The 15,994-nt window shown below is 41.3% G+C and overlaps 1 protein-coding gene across 1 annotated transcript in view; it reads left to right on the top strand.

Annotated features, from left to right (window-relative positions):
- Positions 1 to 1,808: 1,808 nt before the first annotated feature.
- Positions 1,809 to 15,994, top strand: part of FAM3C (FAM3 metabolism regulating signaling molecule C) — a 44,591-nt gene continuing 30,405 nt past the window's right edge. The window contains exon 1 of the mRNA XM_063446833.1: positions 1,809 to 1,946. The gene's annotated coding sequence lies outside the window, so the exon portion shown is untranslated. The remainder of the gene's footprint in view (positions 1,947 to 15,994) is intronic.

Genomic DNA, 15,994 nt, shown 5'->3' on the forward strand with positions numbered 1-15,994 from the left:
CATTCACAACCATATGAATTCAAAGTGATTTGCAAACGTGATGATTATAGCAAAGCATTAAAAGCAATGCTTTACTGGGGGATGAAACTTGAAAGCTTGCGTGGTGCTCCATGAACATGTGCATCGGGTCTGCAAAATTCCTCTATGAGAAGCATTGGATTAGATCATCATGGAGCAGGACATGCTTCCTCCAAGACGTTGCAGGAGGTGGACATCATGGAGGAAGACATACTTCCTCCTAGACGTTGCAGGAGGTGGACATCATGGAGGAAGACATACTTCCTCCTAGACGTTGCAGGAGGTGGACATCATGGAGGAAGACATACTTCCTCCTAGACATTGCAGGAGGTGGACATCATGGAGGAAGACATGCTTCCTCCAAGATGTTGCAGGAGGTGGACATCATGGAGGAAGACATACTTCCTCCTAGACGTTGCAGGAGGTGGACATCATGGAGGAAGACATACTTCCTCCTAGACGTTGCAGGAGGTGGACATCATGGAGGAAGCAAATGGGGGAGGACAGAGGTCTCTATTTAACTAGGTACAGGGTTACTATAGCATTAAGAATGCAGGTTTATATCCCCTTTAAGGTTAGAGCAGCCAGCTGGAAGCATAGCTGACTTTTTATTTTTCCAGTTTAGCAATTTTAACCTTAAAAGTAAAATTCACTTTGAATTATTTTCTCACTTTAGCAAAAAAAACCTGCGTGTTTGTGAGGTCTGAAAAATATATCCTGGATCTGAGTGCCTCCACCTTCGCTCTCTGTGCTTGGAGTAATCATTTAACCCCCTTAAGGACACAACGTCTGGAATAAAAGGGAATCCTGACGGAATATTTCCTGCATGTGTCCTTAAGGGGTTAATGTACATTCAAAAGAAAATAGAGCATCACATAACAACATTAACACGCGTTATATAGGTGATTTGTAATGTTTTATTTGACTGTGTAATATCAAGAAATACGATTGCCCACGTACCGATGTATGAACAGACTTCCTTTCGTGTGAACTGCACAGAAGCTGAAAGTTATATAGATACAGTAGCAGCGATAACAGAACTATGTGATGTGATAGAAATCAGTACGTCACTGATTACTTTACACACCCAAGGCTATTACTGTCAGCTTACTGTCTCTGACAAAGTGAAATTCAAAATAGTCAATCTGCAGACAGTCTTCATCTCAGCTGAAATCTGAAATTTAGGCCAAAACAGGCAAGCTGTAAGCATAAATTTGTACTAGATCAGTTTTGTGGTTCTTTTTCCCACTAAATTTTATCATTCAGCTTTTAACTTTGTACAATAATTTTTTGAGTGAATAACCTATATTAGTAAATAACCATGGAAGCCTCACAGCAGAAGGAGGCAGTCTCACACAGTAAAAAATAAATTAAAAAATGATATATAGATTTGATGAGAATAGCTAATGAAAGGGATCCTTTGGTAAACTACAACTCCCTTGATCCTTTGCTGTTCATTGGACTTGGAAAGCATGATGGGAGTTGTAGTTCTACCACTAGGTGGGCCTACCCAAGGACCTCTATCTGGTCTATTATAGCACATATAAGTATTTTTTTGTATAGTAATTATGAGTAGCCATGTCCATGGGCATGCAGGGTCTATTAGGCAGGTTTAGCTTGGTTTTGCCTTTAAAATGGCGAAGGAAGAGAGAGGAGTGTCTGCTCCTACATCAAATTGATGGCAGGGAGGGACAAAGGGGCCTCAGGGTGACTGGCTGTTACTATGTCCTTGCTAATAAAGCTTTGCCAAAAGAAATGACCTCGAGTGTGATGCTAGCGCCGCAAGGCATTCAGGGAGTTGTAGTTTTCGCGTTTCCTGGCTTGGAATCCCGTGCTGGTTGGCAGTGAGCATCGCTGGGAGCGCAGCAGGAGGTCAGCGCGGATTGCAGACCCTCTCCCTGTCACTACAGCCTGCCGGAGCCACCGTGGTAAGGCTACATTGTAATGTGAGGCGGCACACTGGGGGTTAATGGGCATTGCATGTACTTTGATGTCAGTGGAATCCTCAGCTTCCTTTACCTGTTACATGGTATCAGCACAGCTGGTCCATCAGGGTAATCTACATTCTGGCCACCCCTGTCTTCCGGATAAGATATATAGCTGGGGACCTACCTTCTGGCCACCCCTGTATTCTGGATAAGATATATAGCGGGGGACCTACCTTCTGGCCACCCCTGTATTCTGGATAAGATATATAGCTTGGGACCTTCCTTCTGGCCACCCCTGTATTCTGGATAAGATATATAGCTGGGGACCTACCTTCTGGCCACCCCTGTATTCTGGATAAGATATATAGCTTGGGACCTTCCTTCTGGCCACCCCTGTATTCTGGATAAGATATATAGCTTGGGACCTTCCTTCTGGCCACCCCTGTATTCTGGATAAGATATATAGCGGGGGACCTACCTTCTGGCCACCCCTGTATTCTGGATAAGATATATAGCTGGGGACCTTCCTTCTGGCCACCCCTGTATTCTGGATAAGATATATAGCTGGGGACCTTCCTTCTGGCCACCCCTGTATTCTGGATAAGATATATAGCTGGCTGCTGGGGACCTTCCTTCTGGCCACCCCTGTATTCTGGATAAGATATATAGCTGGGGACCTACCTTCTGGCCACCCCTGTATTCTAGATAAGATATATAGCTGGGGACCTACCTTCTGACCACCCCTGTATTCTGAATAGGATATATAGCTGGGGACCTACCTTCTGGCCACCCCTGTATTCTAGATAAGATATATAGCTGGGGACCTTCCTTTTGGCCACCCCTGTATTCTGGATTAGATATATAGCTGGGGACCTACCTTCTAGTTAAGATATATAGCTGGGGACCTACCTTCTGGATAAGATATATAGCTGGGGACCTACCTTCTAGATAAGATGTATAGCTGGGGACCTACCTTCTGGATAAGATATATAGCTTGGGACCTTCCTTCTGGCCACCCCTGTATTCTGGATAAGATATATAGCTTGGGACCTTCCTTCTGGCCACCCCTGTATTCTGGATAAGATATATAGCTTGGGACCTTCCTTCTGGCCACCCCTGTATTCTGGATAAGATATATAGCTTGGGACCTTCCTTCTGGCCACCCCTGTATTCTGGATAAGATATATAGCTTGGGACCTTCCTTCTGGCCACCCCTGTATTCTGGATAAGATATATAGCTGGGGACCTTCCTTCTGGCCACCCCTGTATTCTGGATAAGATATATAGCTGGGGACCTTCCTTCTGGCCACCCCTGTATTCTGGATAAGATATATAGCTTGGGACCTACCTTCTAGCCACCCCAGTATTCTGGATAAGATATATAGTTGTGGACCTACCTTCTTGCCATCTCCCATCTTCTGGATAAGATATATAGTTGAGGACCTACCTTCTGGCCACCCCTGTATTCTGGTTAAGATACATAGCTGGGGACCTTCCTTCTGGCCACCCCTGTATTCTGGTTAAGATGCATAGCTGGGGCCCTTACTTCTGGCCACCCCTGTATTCTGGATAAGATATATAGTTGGGGACCTACCTTCTGGCCACCCCTCTATTCTGGTTAAGATACATAGCTGGGGACCTACCTTCTGGCCATATAGATATCTTCATAACCCTTTTTCTAGCATACGATGCTGCTCATTAATATATATATATATAATGTCATTGGGCTGTTTTTTGCATCCAGAAGGATAATGAGCATCTTATGCTAGAAAAAGGGTTGGGGGTTTACAAGTTTGTATTTTGTGTTATTTGTAGCGTGTCAGTTTATCCCAGAGAGCTGTACAATAAGTACATTATCAGAAACCAGATCAGGTTAACTGAAACCAGTCGCCATACTGGTCCTGCAAGAATACTCCTTTTTAACTTGGAGATAATTATGGTTCTGGGTGGCTAAAACACTCAGAGGCAAACCTCCCTCTAAGAATGACAATGCTTCCTCCTCTGTGATGGATTTGTGTCTGTTCAGTGGAATTAGCTGTTTCACACTATTACCCACTTTGCATAGTAACCAGGAAGAAGCAAACAGTGGTAAGGGAGGACTGCTGAGTGTGACACACGTTCCTGTTTAATATCACCAGTAAGTATATGGGTTAGAGATATATTGGGATCCAGAGATTAAAAGGAACTTTAGGGTCCCACTGCTTTGTTGTTGAAAATGAAATATTCTTCACTAAACTGTTTGTTGAGACCCAATTTACTATATATAGATATAGATATTATTTTTATTTTATTTTTTAAATCCTTACTCAGCTTGTTATTTAGTGAATAAACATCACATTTAGCATAACTATTTAAAGGACCACTATAGTGGCAGGAAAAGCACTATATAGTCCTTTGTCCCCCCCCACTCTCAGGGCCCCCCTCCTGCTGGGCTGAAGGAGTTAAAACCCCTTCAGCCACTTACCTTAATCCAGTGCCGCGCTGGTGACCTCTCCTCCCCTTGCGACGTCAGCTCCCGAGTGGAGCCGAATGTGCATCCCCGCGCGCCTTCAAACCGCCCATAGGAAAGCATTACTCAATGCTTTCCTATGGACGTTTTGCGTGCTCAATGCAATTTTTGCGCATTGAGCGTCGCGGAAGCGCCTCTAGCGGCTGTCAGGAAGACAGCCACTAGAGGCTGGATTAACCCTGCAATGTAAACATAGCAGTTTCTATTAAGCTGATATGTTTACATCTGAAGGGTTAAAACCTGGGGGACCTGGCACCCAGACCACTATATTGAGCTGAAGTGGTCTGCGTGACTATAGTGGTCCTTTAAGGAAACAAGATTTATTTTTTTGTGTGTGCATCTATTATCTTGCGGCATCACACTGTCACAGGGCTGCTACTAAAGTGTGAAGAGTTGAGAATTCAAAGTGAATTTAATTGTCAATGAAAGCGGCAGAACGAAAAACATACTGTGTATTCAGATCCTCTCATTTTGTTTTTTACATTTGTTAATATAGTAGCCTTATAATTCAAATTTTTTTTTTTTTTAAATCACATCAATCTACACTCAATACCCCACAATGACAAGGCAAAAAACATTGGATGTATTTTTTTTTGTTTATTTTTTACACCATTGCAAATATACTAAACAGAAAAAAAAACAGAAATATCACATTGACATCCTTTCTAGTTCTGTCATGCTGAATATGAGCTGGTGGTGGGCAGCCTGTTTCAGGGCTCTCCAGAAATTGAAGTCCAGGCTGTGGCTCAACTGCTCAAGGACATTCACAGAGTTGTCCCTGAGCTATATTGGCATTGTCTTGGCCATATGTTTAGATGTTGGAAGATGGATTTTTAGCCCAGTCTGAGGTCTCGATTGCTCTGGACCAGGTATTCATTAAAGGTATCTCTGTATTTTGCTCCTTTCAGACTTCCCTCACCCCTGACCAGACTCCCAGTCCCCACTGTTGAAAACCACCTCCAAACCACGATTCACCATTGGAATTGTGTGCAGGTGACGAGAGGTGCCTTCTTTCCTCCAGACATGAAACTTTGAATTTAGGCCAAACCTTTCGATCTTTGTTCCATCAGACAATCTTGCTTCACATAGTCTAGGCCACAGGTAGGAAACCTTCTGTATTCCAGATGTTTTTGACTGCAAGTCATAATGATCTATGTTGGCAAAGCATCAGGGAAGATGTAGTCCACATCTTGAGTGTCGAAGGTTGCATATCTCTGGTCTAGATTCTTTTTTGCAAACCATTTGGTTATTCATATGTCTTGCTGTGGGGAGATGCGTCTGTCTGGTTAGTTTTCCTTATAGACTGGAATGGTGCAATGATTTCCACACATGATCATTGGGTTCTTGGTTAACTCTCTTACCAAGGCCTTATCCAGACATGTGCCTCTATGAGCTCGGCAGGCATTTCCTTTTCACATCATGTCTTGGTATTTGGTCTGATATGTATATATAGCAGTGATACCTATCATAACTGGTGTGTGCCTTTCCAAATCATGTCCAACCAATTGAATGTTTCAAATAAAAATGTGGAACTAATGAAGGATGCTGAATGCGCTGTACGTGACATATCATTTTTCCAGTCTGAGTAGTTTTCACTCAAATGTAAGTTTTTGTTTTGATTTTCGATGATTCATATGGATTTAGATATTTTATCTTACAAGTTTTATGACCTATAAATATATTTTGTACTATAATTATGCTGTTTATTTTCATTTTGTGTTACTTTTCTGGAAGTTACCATTGTTCTTGAACTGGTTGAACTAGATACATGATTTTTGTTTTTACTATAACAAACCTGTAGGGCTAAACAAAGCCAGCTGCTTAGTTAACAAATCCTCCTTTTCTAGTTCAATACATTATTGCAACATTTATTTCTAGAGGGCAAATTGTTGGGCACTCAAAGGGAAATAAAAACGAATTGTCTAATCATAGAACAAAGTGATTGAAATGGTTTTAAGTTCAGCTATTTTAGACTAAAATTTCAAAATTCAGTTTGAATTCACAAATTCCATGAGTTTACAACAAATCTAACTTTTGTGAATAATCCAGTTTATATACTCATAGGATTTTATTCACTTAGTTGGGAATTGCACAGAATTGATGGGTTGTACAAATTTTAAGTCACACTTTCCGCTTTGGTTAGTTTGACTTAATATGTGCAAATTCCTTCTCGGTTGTTTAGAGTAGGGATCGACCGATATAATTTTTGCACAACCATTGCAGATTATCGGTCGCCTTTCGGGCTGATTGACGATCCTTCCACTACGTCATCCAGCCCAGTACGTTACAGTAGATTATTCACTGCCTTGCCTTCAGCTGACCTCCACATGCGGTAGGGGTGACGTGAGGTTGTGACGCAGTCCATCATTGGCTGGTGGCTAGTTTAGAGTTCCCCCTACATTAACTTCATCCGTTAACTGCTGTGAGCGCTGCTGTAATCGAGTAATGATCTACCTCAGGGGTGCCAAAAAGGTAGATCCCCAAATGTTTTAGTACTACAGCTTCCATGATGATTTGTCATTCTAAAGGCATGCAAAGCATCATGGGAGTTGTAGTTCTACAACATTTGGGCATCTGCCTTTTGGGTTCCCTGATCTCCTATAGCCAGTCTGAAAATCCATGCCGCAGGGGGAGCAGTGAGAATTAGGGAAGTCCATAAATGCCAGGAATTGCTTTTAAATCCATCAAAATGCCAAATGTACATCTGTAATGCAAGTTCTGGCACATTTCCTCAAAATAATTAGCCTGGGCTGAAAATTAGTAGCCAGACATCATTTCTCAGGTACACACTGCTTTCTCATTTACAGCTTGTCACATTTACACATAAATATTGAACGGGTAGCTGTCAATTCGCAAGTATTTTTAGTATATGTTTGTGAGGTGTCAAAAATATAATTTAAATGTAGAAATCAACACAAGTTTTTCCTGCAACTGGGCTCCTCCATCTTAGTCAATCATTGTTATATGTAAGGTAGCCTTAAAGTGGTCCCTGTCATCCAACACACATTTGATTCCTCCTGACCGCTGCTTTCAGACTAAAGACAGACTCCTGTGCTGGCTTCCGTTTACACGTCACTATGGGGACAAAAGCCACCGGTTTGTGAAGTGCTGCTCCAAGTTATACCCTAAGGTCGATTTATAACCAGTTATTTCAGTGCGCGGCTCTTTAAGACGATGCAGTGTGGAATGTCCCAATGACTGCACTGCTCACTATCATGTCCGTAATTGAAACAAGAAGGTACAACTCACAGACATAGTCCAAACTTTCTAGGGCTGATGTGGACAAAGCATTGCAAGCCTAACACATCATCCACTGCCTGTCACAAAGATCAGGTATTACAACAATGACTGCACAATTGAACAATTAGAAGTGATTGTTTGCTAAGGTAACTTTAAATGGGTGCCTTTGTTATCTGAACTGGCAGTTAGCTGGGAATCAGACCTGCATGATCACCTATTCCAGGTCAGTAATGTCCCAAATGCTTTTCTTGCATGGTTACACTCAATGCCAGGTTACTGGTTTTGGTGGTTACATATTTGCTGTAAGTCTTTATAACTTTTAAGGGTTTTTATTAAAGTGCACCTGGCTGGGAAATATAATCTAGTATCACTTCTTAAAGGATACAATTTAATCAGTAAATAAATATATGTTTATAGCTGGAGATAAATATTACATTTACATTGCCGAGCTCAGGGGACAGGGACACTGCACCCAGTCAACTTCAATGAGCTGAATTGATATGGGTGTCTATGGTGTCCCTTTAAACGGCAGCTTGGAACACTCCACACACATCAATTCAGCCTGGAGGAGTATCTCTTCTTAATTGTGATGTATAACAGTGCTGAAAATCCATTTGAAATAGACACTTCTATAATGTCAGAAACACCTCGCTGGCTGTCAGTGCTGACGTAAGGGGTAGGCACGCTCTGCTAGACTGCGCCTACATTCTCCCCCCAGTGTGTCTGTGGGTGTGCTGCTGTCAAATGCCAGTTTTGTACAGGATTGATTGAATGAGAGTTCTGGGTTGGAAGCTTTCTGTCTGGGCTAAGCCCTCCGGTTGGGAACTTCTAGCCCTCTGTTGGAAGTAGCGAAGGCAGTAAGCGAACCCAGCAGACTCCAAGTAAGAAGTCAAACTATTCTTAAATGGTTTGACTACTTACAATGGGGGGGGGAGGGACGACGACTTCAGGCCACTATTGGCACCATAATCACTATAGCGCTCTGTTGTGTTAAAGCGCTTGGAGTGTTCCTTTAATAAAATGCATAACTGTCAGCAGTGTGCGTATTTTCCTTACTGTATGTGCATTTACAATCTGATTTGGAATAGGATAGTCACTGAGTTGGAGCTCATTGTTGGTCCGTTGTTTTGTACCTGGTGGGAGTGAATGGCTGGTTGGATAAACCACCGTCTTTGGTCTGAATCCGTGGAGCCGTCATGGTTGTAGAAAGGCAGGATTAGAAATGCATTTTAATTTCCGGTGTCAACGGAAGAGAATGTGGCGTTGGCGTGTGCGTGGCTATGTTCCCACCCGCCCATATAAGATCTCGTATGTCATGTTACAAAGTCCAAATAAAACTGTCAGATTCTGCTTGTGTTTTGTTATAGGATGGATTAAAATGCCACATTAAAATCCAGCCTGCATTGTCTCTTTTTATTTGGCAATAAAACGAATTGTACTTAATTAGCTGATGACGGATTCTTCACTAATTTCTATGCATTAATAAATGTGTTTCCCAACCCTTTTTTCTGTACTTGCCAATCCTGAGCACCTGACTATTGGGACACTATCTACTTTTAGAATGTCTCACTGTTTTGTACTACCCTCAGTTCATTCTCTCTTTTTTTTTTTTTTTTTACATTTGTGATACAATTCATAAGACATACTCTTTTTGATTTGGTGGCTGTAGACATTTGGACATATCAAAGTACGCAAACATTTCCCGTTTAGTATATTCCAAAGTTTTTGTCATTCCCTTCCCCCCCTCTATGTGTGTTTCATGTTGTGTTTCCTATGCAATTCGTGGGGAATCCAAGAGGTACCTTGTGCACATTATATAGGCAGTAAATAACTGCATCCTGGTTTCCCTTAGCATTGTACCTTGTTTAATGTGTGGTGTGTGTGACCCATCTATATGTTGGGTGCGCTTTGCTAGTTCATGTCCTCTGTGTTATAGTAACTGTAATATGATTATTTGGTGTGTACTCATGTGTTGTCGTGTGTAGAACGTACATGATCTCATAACCTGGTGGTGGTAACGAGGGTCCTAGGTAGGGGTAGGAAGAGGGGGACAGACTTCAAGTTGTCCCTTTAGTCATTTGTTCCTAGTCCCAGTATTTCGCCTCTTAGTGTCTCTCCGGAGTGACGTGGTCCATTTGACATTAGCATGGTATTCATTTTGGAGACTAGGGGGACCATTTTGGTGATTTCGATTTTGATACCTATCCCACAGGTCCCATACCTCCTTCCAGAACTTCTGTGGAAGTCTGTTTGATCTGGCCAGTGATTCATACATCTTGGTGCTGTCAATCATTATGATACATGTGTGGAGTTGCGATGGCTCCAGCTGTAGCCAAGCCTTGCTGATGGCTGTGAGCACTGCTGAGGTGAAATGAAATATGAGGTACCTCTTGACTTTGGGTAAGTGAGTTGGTATGCATTGCAGGAGGAGAATTTCGGGGATGAGTGGTATGGTGGAGCCTGTTACTTATATTATTAGTGTTTGTGTGTCTATCCATAACTTCTCCAAGACAGGGCACGGCCACCATATATGGAGCATGGTGCCTGGGGATTTGTTGCATCGCCAGCACATCCCTGAGTTCATGTGTTTCATGCGTTTCATGCGTGTGGGGACTAAGTACCAGCGTTATAGTGGCTTCCTTGCTACCTCTAGGTGTGTGGTGCTTAGCGTGAGTTGTTTATTTGCCTATATTGTTTGTGTCCATTGCTCGTGCGTTAATTCCCTGCCTAGGTCTTTTTCCCATGCCTGTACATATGTCAGGTTGTGCGTGTTGAGAGGGGGCGGTAATGGCAGTTGTATAGTGTAGACATAATTTTTTTTTGTTTTGTAGGCACATTTTTTTCTACTTCTGACAGATCATTATCTGTTTCCATTGAGGGAAGCGTTGCTTTGTTTTTCCACAACCAGGAGTTGATCTGCCTATAGGCGAATTCCGCAGAATTTGGTAGGTTGTAAGTGCTTTGTAGGGACTTGAATTAGATTGGTGCTCCCAGTTTATTCTCTTTTGTAAAATGGTTGGCTGGGCATACATACGGCTCTGTATTTCTTAAATTGGCTTTTGTTCCGGTAAACTTTTGTTAAAATTATTAATTTGCTCATTAATATTCCCCCTCCCCCCCCCCCCCCATGTATCGAGTCATAGGAGTTCCATATCCCACCTCCCTTTTTTCTTTTGAAATCTAGTATACATTTATTTTCATTTGACACTTTGTCGGACCTTTGGTTCCAAGGCCTATTCTGAACACTATATTTCTAACATTCTAGAATGGTTTGATTTGGTTGGAGTAACCATTGCTGTAATTTAATCCCCCCTTCACCCCCCCCCCCCCCCAATTATTGGTATTTAAAAAACCCAATTGATCCCATGCGGAGGCTGTGTTCTTCCTGCATACAATGTACATCCCTATTCACATTTGAATAACTGGATTGACTTGTTTTCGGTTCTACTCTAATGGTTATTAAAGTGTAAGCTCAACAGCCGGGCCAAGGCAAACCTTACACTGACAATTCGCCTTGTTGCTTTTAGCTAAAAGGTAAAATCTCTGAGACAGAAAGGAATATTCTTATGAACCTCTACACACTTAGTAACTCTTAAAGGGATGCCCAGACCACTTCATTCCATTGTGTCCCAGTCCCCTTAACCCTGCAATTGTAATGAATGCGGTTTTTGAGAAACTGCAATAATTACCTTGCAGGGTTAACTCCACCTCTAGTGGCTGCCTACCAGACAGCCACTAGATGTGCTTCCGGGTTTTTTGCAGACTTTTGGTCCGATAAATGATGCTGGACATGACATCCAGTGTCTGCTAAAGCCACATAAGAAAGCATGCGCATTAGGTCCCCCCTGCTGGTTGATGTTGACGGAGGAGCGGAAGCGGAGCCTGACCCAGCACTGAGCAACATCACTGCTGGAATTAGGTAATTGACAAAAGGGTTTTTCAACCTTTTATCGGCTTGGGGGGGGTATTATAGTACTTGGAATATAACTCTGTATTCCTAGCACTATAGTTTCCCCTTTATAATAGGGTACACATGGGGATGTTCTCACAACCGCCAGAAAAAATATAGTGCAGTTCTAGGAACAGCTAAGATACTGCGCAGAACCCTCAAACTCCCAGGCCTCTCTGGTAGAGTGCTCAAAAATGAGGAATATATACCACCCCAGGAGGGGTGAGAAAAAAATAAAGAAAATATATATAGAAATTTGTTTTAAACTGGTTTGTAACTTGCTCATTATTTCCTCGTGGATAATGCTATATTAAGAAGCACAGTTTGTGTGTATGCAGCAAGGTATGTGAACAATGAATGAGGCAATGTTAGTTTATAAGTGGGCTAGTCCAAGATAACTGTATGGAAGAAATAGCGATCGCTTTTGTTGCGCTTTTCACATGTTACTCAATGGAGGATTGCGAAAAAAATAAGCAAACAGTGGACTGTTTGCCAAATGCCAAAGTCCCTTTGCTTTGTTATATATTGGGTATTGACTTAGAGTTTGCTTATGCAATTGTTGCAGTGTAAATCTGTTTCCTATGATGCAGCTGGTGAGTGGTTATAACCGCTACAGGTATTTGAGACTTGATGGAAATAGTCTAAACTTGCTGGTCACTAGAGTCTCCTGCTAATATGTTTAGTTGATTTGCTTGTATCATGTGAGGCAAAGCAGTTCTCCCTAAATTGGGTAAAATTAGGAGAAAACACAATTCTTGCATTTAAATGTTTTCTATCTACAATTTACATGACATTGTTTATTTTTAGCATGATGAATTATTGTACAGAAATACATATTTTTCTCTCTGACTCAAAGGCTAGTTGCGTTCGGCTGTCTTGCCTCCTAACAAAATAAGAGGGTGAGCTGACTATAAAGGTGCATGTCGTTGATGGGATCTAGGGGGAGCAGGATTGCCCAAAAAGGGTGCATGTCAGATTGTGGTGTGTCTGGGCTAAATGCCCTGTGTGTGGTTTGTTTGGTGAAAGCGTGTCTCATGATATACTTGAGTCATGCTTTCCTGTGTCCTTACTCATTGGTGTCTCCAGATCTGGGAATAAAACCAGGAGGTTGCGAGGAGCCTAAACTCCTGAGTGTTCTGCCGAATCTGAGATTGAAGGGAGCTATGGTCTACTCTATTACTATTGCTGCGCACTTTGCACGAACAGTCCTGGTCAGCTGCCTTATGTGTATTTACTCTCTAGAAATCTTTGTTGAAAGTGTATATGTCCAATGTCATTTTATATGGGATCTACCTTCGTGTGTGAAGACTGACGTGTTTCTTATCACCGAGCAAATAATAGATCTGCCCTTTACACGTTGTGTAGGTATAATACGTTATATATTATATTTACAGGCGCAATGGTACTATTTATTTAATGGGGATATGTATAAAATACATTTTACATTTAAACATTTCACATTTTTCTTTAACTATATTTAAGTTCTTTGGTGTGAAGGGCTTGTCTGTCAAACCTGTTGTCCTAGTGTACTTAAACTTCTTGGGGCACTAGCACTTCAGAACTCACTCATCTGACAGTGGGAGACTAAGAGCTATGAGCCTTGTTGAATCATGCATAGTTGCCGGCAGTCCCATTTTTTTTTTTTTTTTTTTTTTGGACAGTCACGATCTATCCCACTTTTTGAAGTCAGCCCAGTAATTCTGTCTGTGATTGGTGCTATTTAAAATGATACATTTCAGGTTAATCTGCCAGGCTGCCTATAGAGCTGCTATAGTGTGGTATGTCCCTGTCTAACCTCCTCTCTCCTATTCTAGCTGGACAGTTAACTAGGTAATACCCTTAAATTGGTGTATCCCACCCTCAAATGGTCAATTTCAAAATAATTTGAGGTCTCCACACAATCTACAAGTAGTGTGTGTGTTTGTTTTTTTTGTTTTTTTTTTATGTGAAAATACATCTGCATCAAACGGTTGTTTCGACTCAGCGGGAGTGTGTGTGTGTGTGTGTGTGTGCGCGCATGTGAAAAAGAAAAGAGCATCTAAATTGGAGTTACATTATATCATTAAAGGGACACTATAGTCACCTGAACAACTTTAGCTTAATGAAGCAGTTTTGGTGTATAGAACATACCGCTGCAGCCTCACTGCTCAATCCTCTGCCATTTAGGAGTTAAATCCCTTTGTTTATGAACCCTAGTCACACCTCCCTGCATGTGACTTGCACAGCCTTCCATAAACACTTCCTGTAAAGAGAGCCCTATTTAGGCTTTCTTTATTGCAAGTTCTGTTTAATTAAGATTTTCTTATCCCCTGCTATGTTAATAGCTTGCTAGACCCTGCAAGAGCCTCCTGTATGTGATTGAAGTTCAATTTAGAGATTGAGATACAATTATTTAAGGTAAATTACATCTGTTTAAAAGTGAAACCAGTTTTTTTTCTTTCATGCAGGCTCTGTCAATCATAGCCAGGGGAGGTGTGGCTAGGGCTGCATAAACAGAAACAAAGTGATTTAACTCCGAAATGACAGTGAATTGAGCAGTGAAATTGCAGGGGAGTGATCTATACACTAAAACTGCTTTATTTCGCTAAAGTAATTTAGGTGACTATAGTGTTCCTTTAACCCTTGCAGTGCCAAGGTTTGTTTAACTATTTGCTGGCTACTAGCCCTGCCAGTGGGCATAGTACTTCCGATTAGCATTCACCTGCAAAATAGCAAGTGGACGATAATTTGTGCATGTGGTTCTGAATTTTAGTAAAACTGGTGCTTTGGGAATATTCCGAATCCGATACTTTGTATAAGATTCAGATGTGAAAGCAATACGTTTAATCCAGACACAGAATGCTTTCAGGGCGATTGCTGCAGATTAGTTCGTGCTGACTGAGTTCTGACTGTATTTGGTTTTAGTAAATATGAGAATTGCCATTGTTGTCGGAACTTGTCCGTTTTCACCGGATTTTGTTTAACCCCTTAAGGACCAAACTTCTGGAATAAAATGGAATCATGACATGTCACACATGTCAAGTGTCCTTAAGGGGTTAAACAGATAAATCTGGCGTTTAATGAATAACCCTGTGCATATTTCATTGCCTTGGGAGATGTTATTTGAGTAGTTACCTGCTCTCCAGTTATGTGGCCAACTCCAAGCGTCCTTCTACCAAAGTACAAAATGTGCTTTATTGTAGAATGATTACACCGCAATGACTGCTATGCCAACAGTGGAATTATAGGGGAGTAGAAGGACAATATATATTTTTGGAGGAATGAAACTATGCATTATCCTAGCAGAATTGGCCATTACATTTTTTTTTTCTCATATTTATAGAAGAAGAAGGGGAAAAAAATGTGTGTGTGTGTGTGTGTATATATATATATATATATATATATATATATATATAATGTAATTGCTAATTCTGTTAAGATAATGCATAGTTTCAATTCTCCCCTTTATAAAGTAACGTTTTGTGTACTATGATAGGCAGTTTACTTTCTGCATACTATGATTTAAAGGATTTAATGAGTATGTTGACTGAACTAGTGACCTTATCTTGTGTTGTGGATATTGTCATGCACGTGTGGTTACTTCCTTCTCTCACCTGTTCTTTCAGTACAAGGAAAACTGGTTTCATGTTCTGTGACCTCCGAGAGTAAATTTCCTAAACTGGCTTTATGTGAATATGTCCAGTGCGGTTTGTCTGATTTTGTAACTGTGTATTTGTTGGAGGAGACCTTTTTTTTTTTTTTTTCTTCCACCTTAAATAAACCTGTAACTGTCTCTTCCCTGATGGGGACCGTTCGCCATTCCCTCAGGTAACATTGTTGCAGCACTTAGTGGGTTGAGTAGTGCAGTGGAGGTTAGTGTAAAATACACCCACCTACAAAGCTCTTTCGTTTCCAGGGTGACATTATCGCCTCCAGGAAATCCCACGAGAGTTTTGAGTTTCTAAAATGATTTTTAATTTTACACCTTTCAGATACATATTGTTAAAGGGACACTAATGTCACCAAAACAACTTTAGCTTAATGTAGCAGTTTTGGTGTATAGAATATGCCCCTGCTGCCTCACTGCTCAATCCTCTGCCATTTAGGAGTTAAATCCCTTTGATTATGAACCCTAGTCACACCTCCCTGCATGTGACTTGCACAGCCTTCCATAAACACTTCCTGTAAAGAGAGCCCTATTTAGGCTTTCTTTATTGCAAGTTCTGTTTAATTAAGATTTTCTTATCCCCTGCTATGTTAATAGCTTGCTAGACCCTGCAAGAGCCTCCTGTATGTGATTGAAGTTCAATTTAGAGATTGAGATACAATTATTTAAGGTAAATTACATCTGATTAAAAGTGAAACCAATTT

The sequence above is a fragment of the Pelobates fuscus genome, chromosome 3 (assembly GCF_036172605.1).
Source record: "Pelobates fuscus isolate aPelFus1 chromosome 3, aPelFus1.pri, whole genome shotgun sequence".
In the NCBI taxonomy this organism is placed as follows: Eukaryota; Metazoa; Chordata; class Amphibia; order Anura; family Pelobatidae; genus Pelobates; species Pelobates fuscus.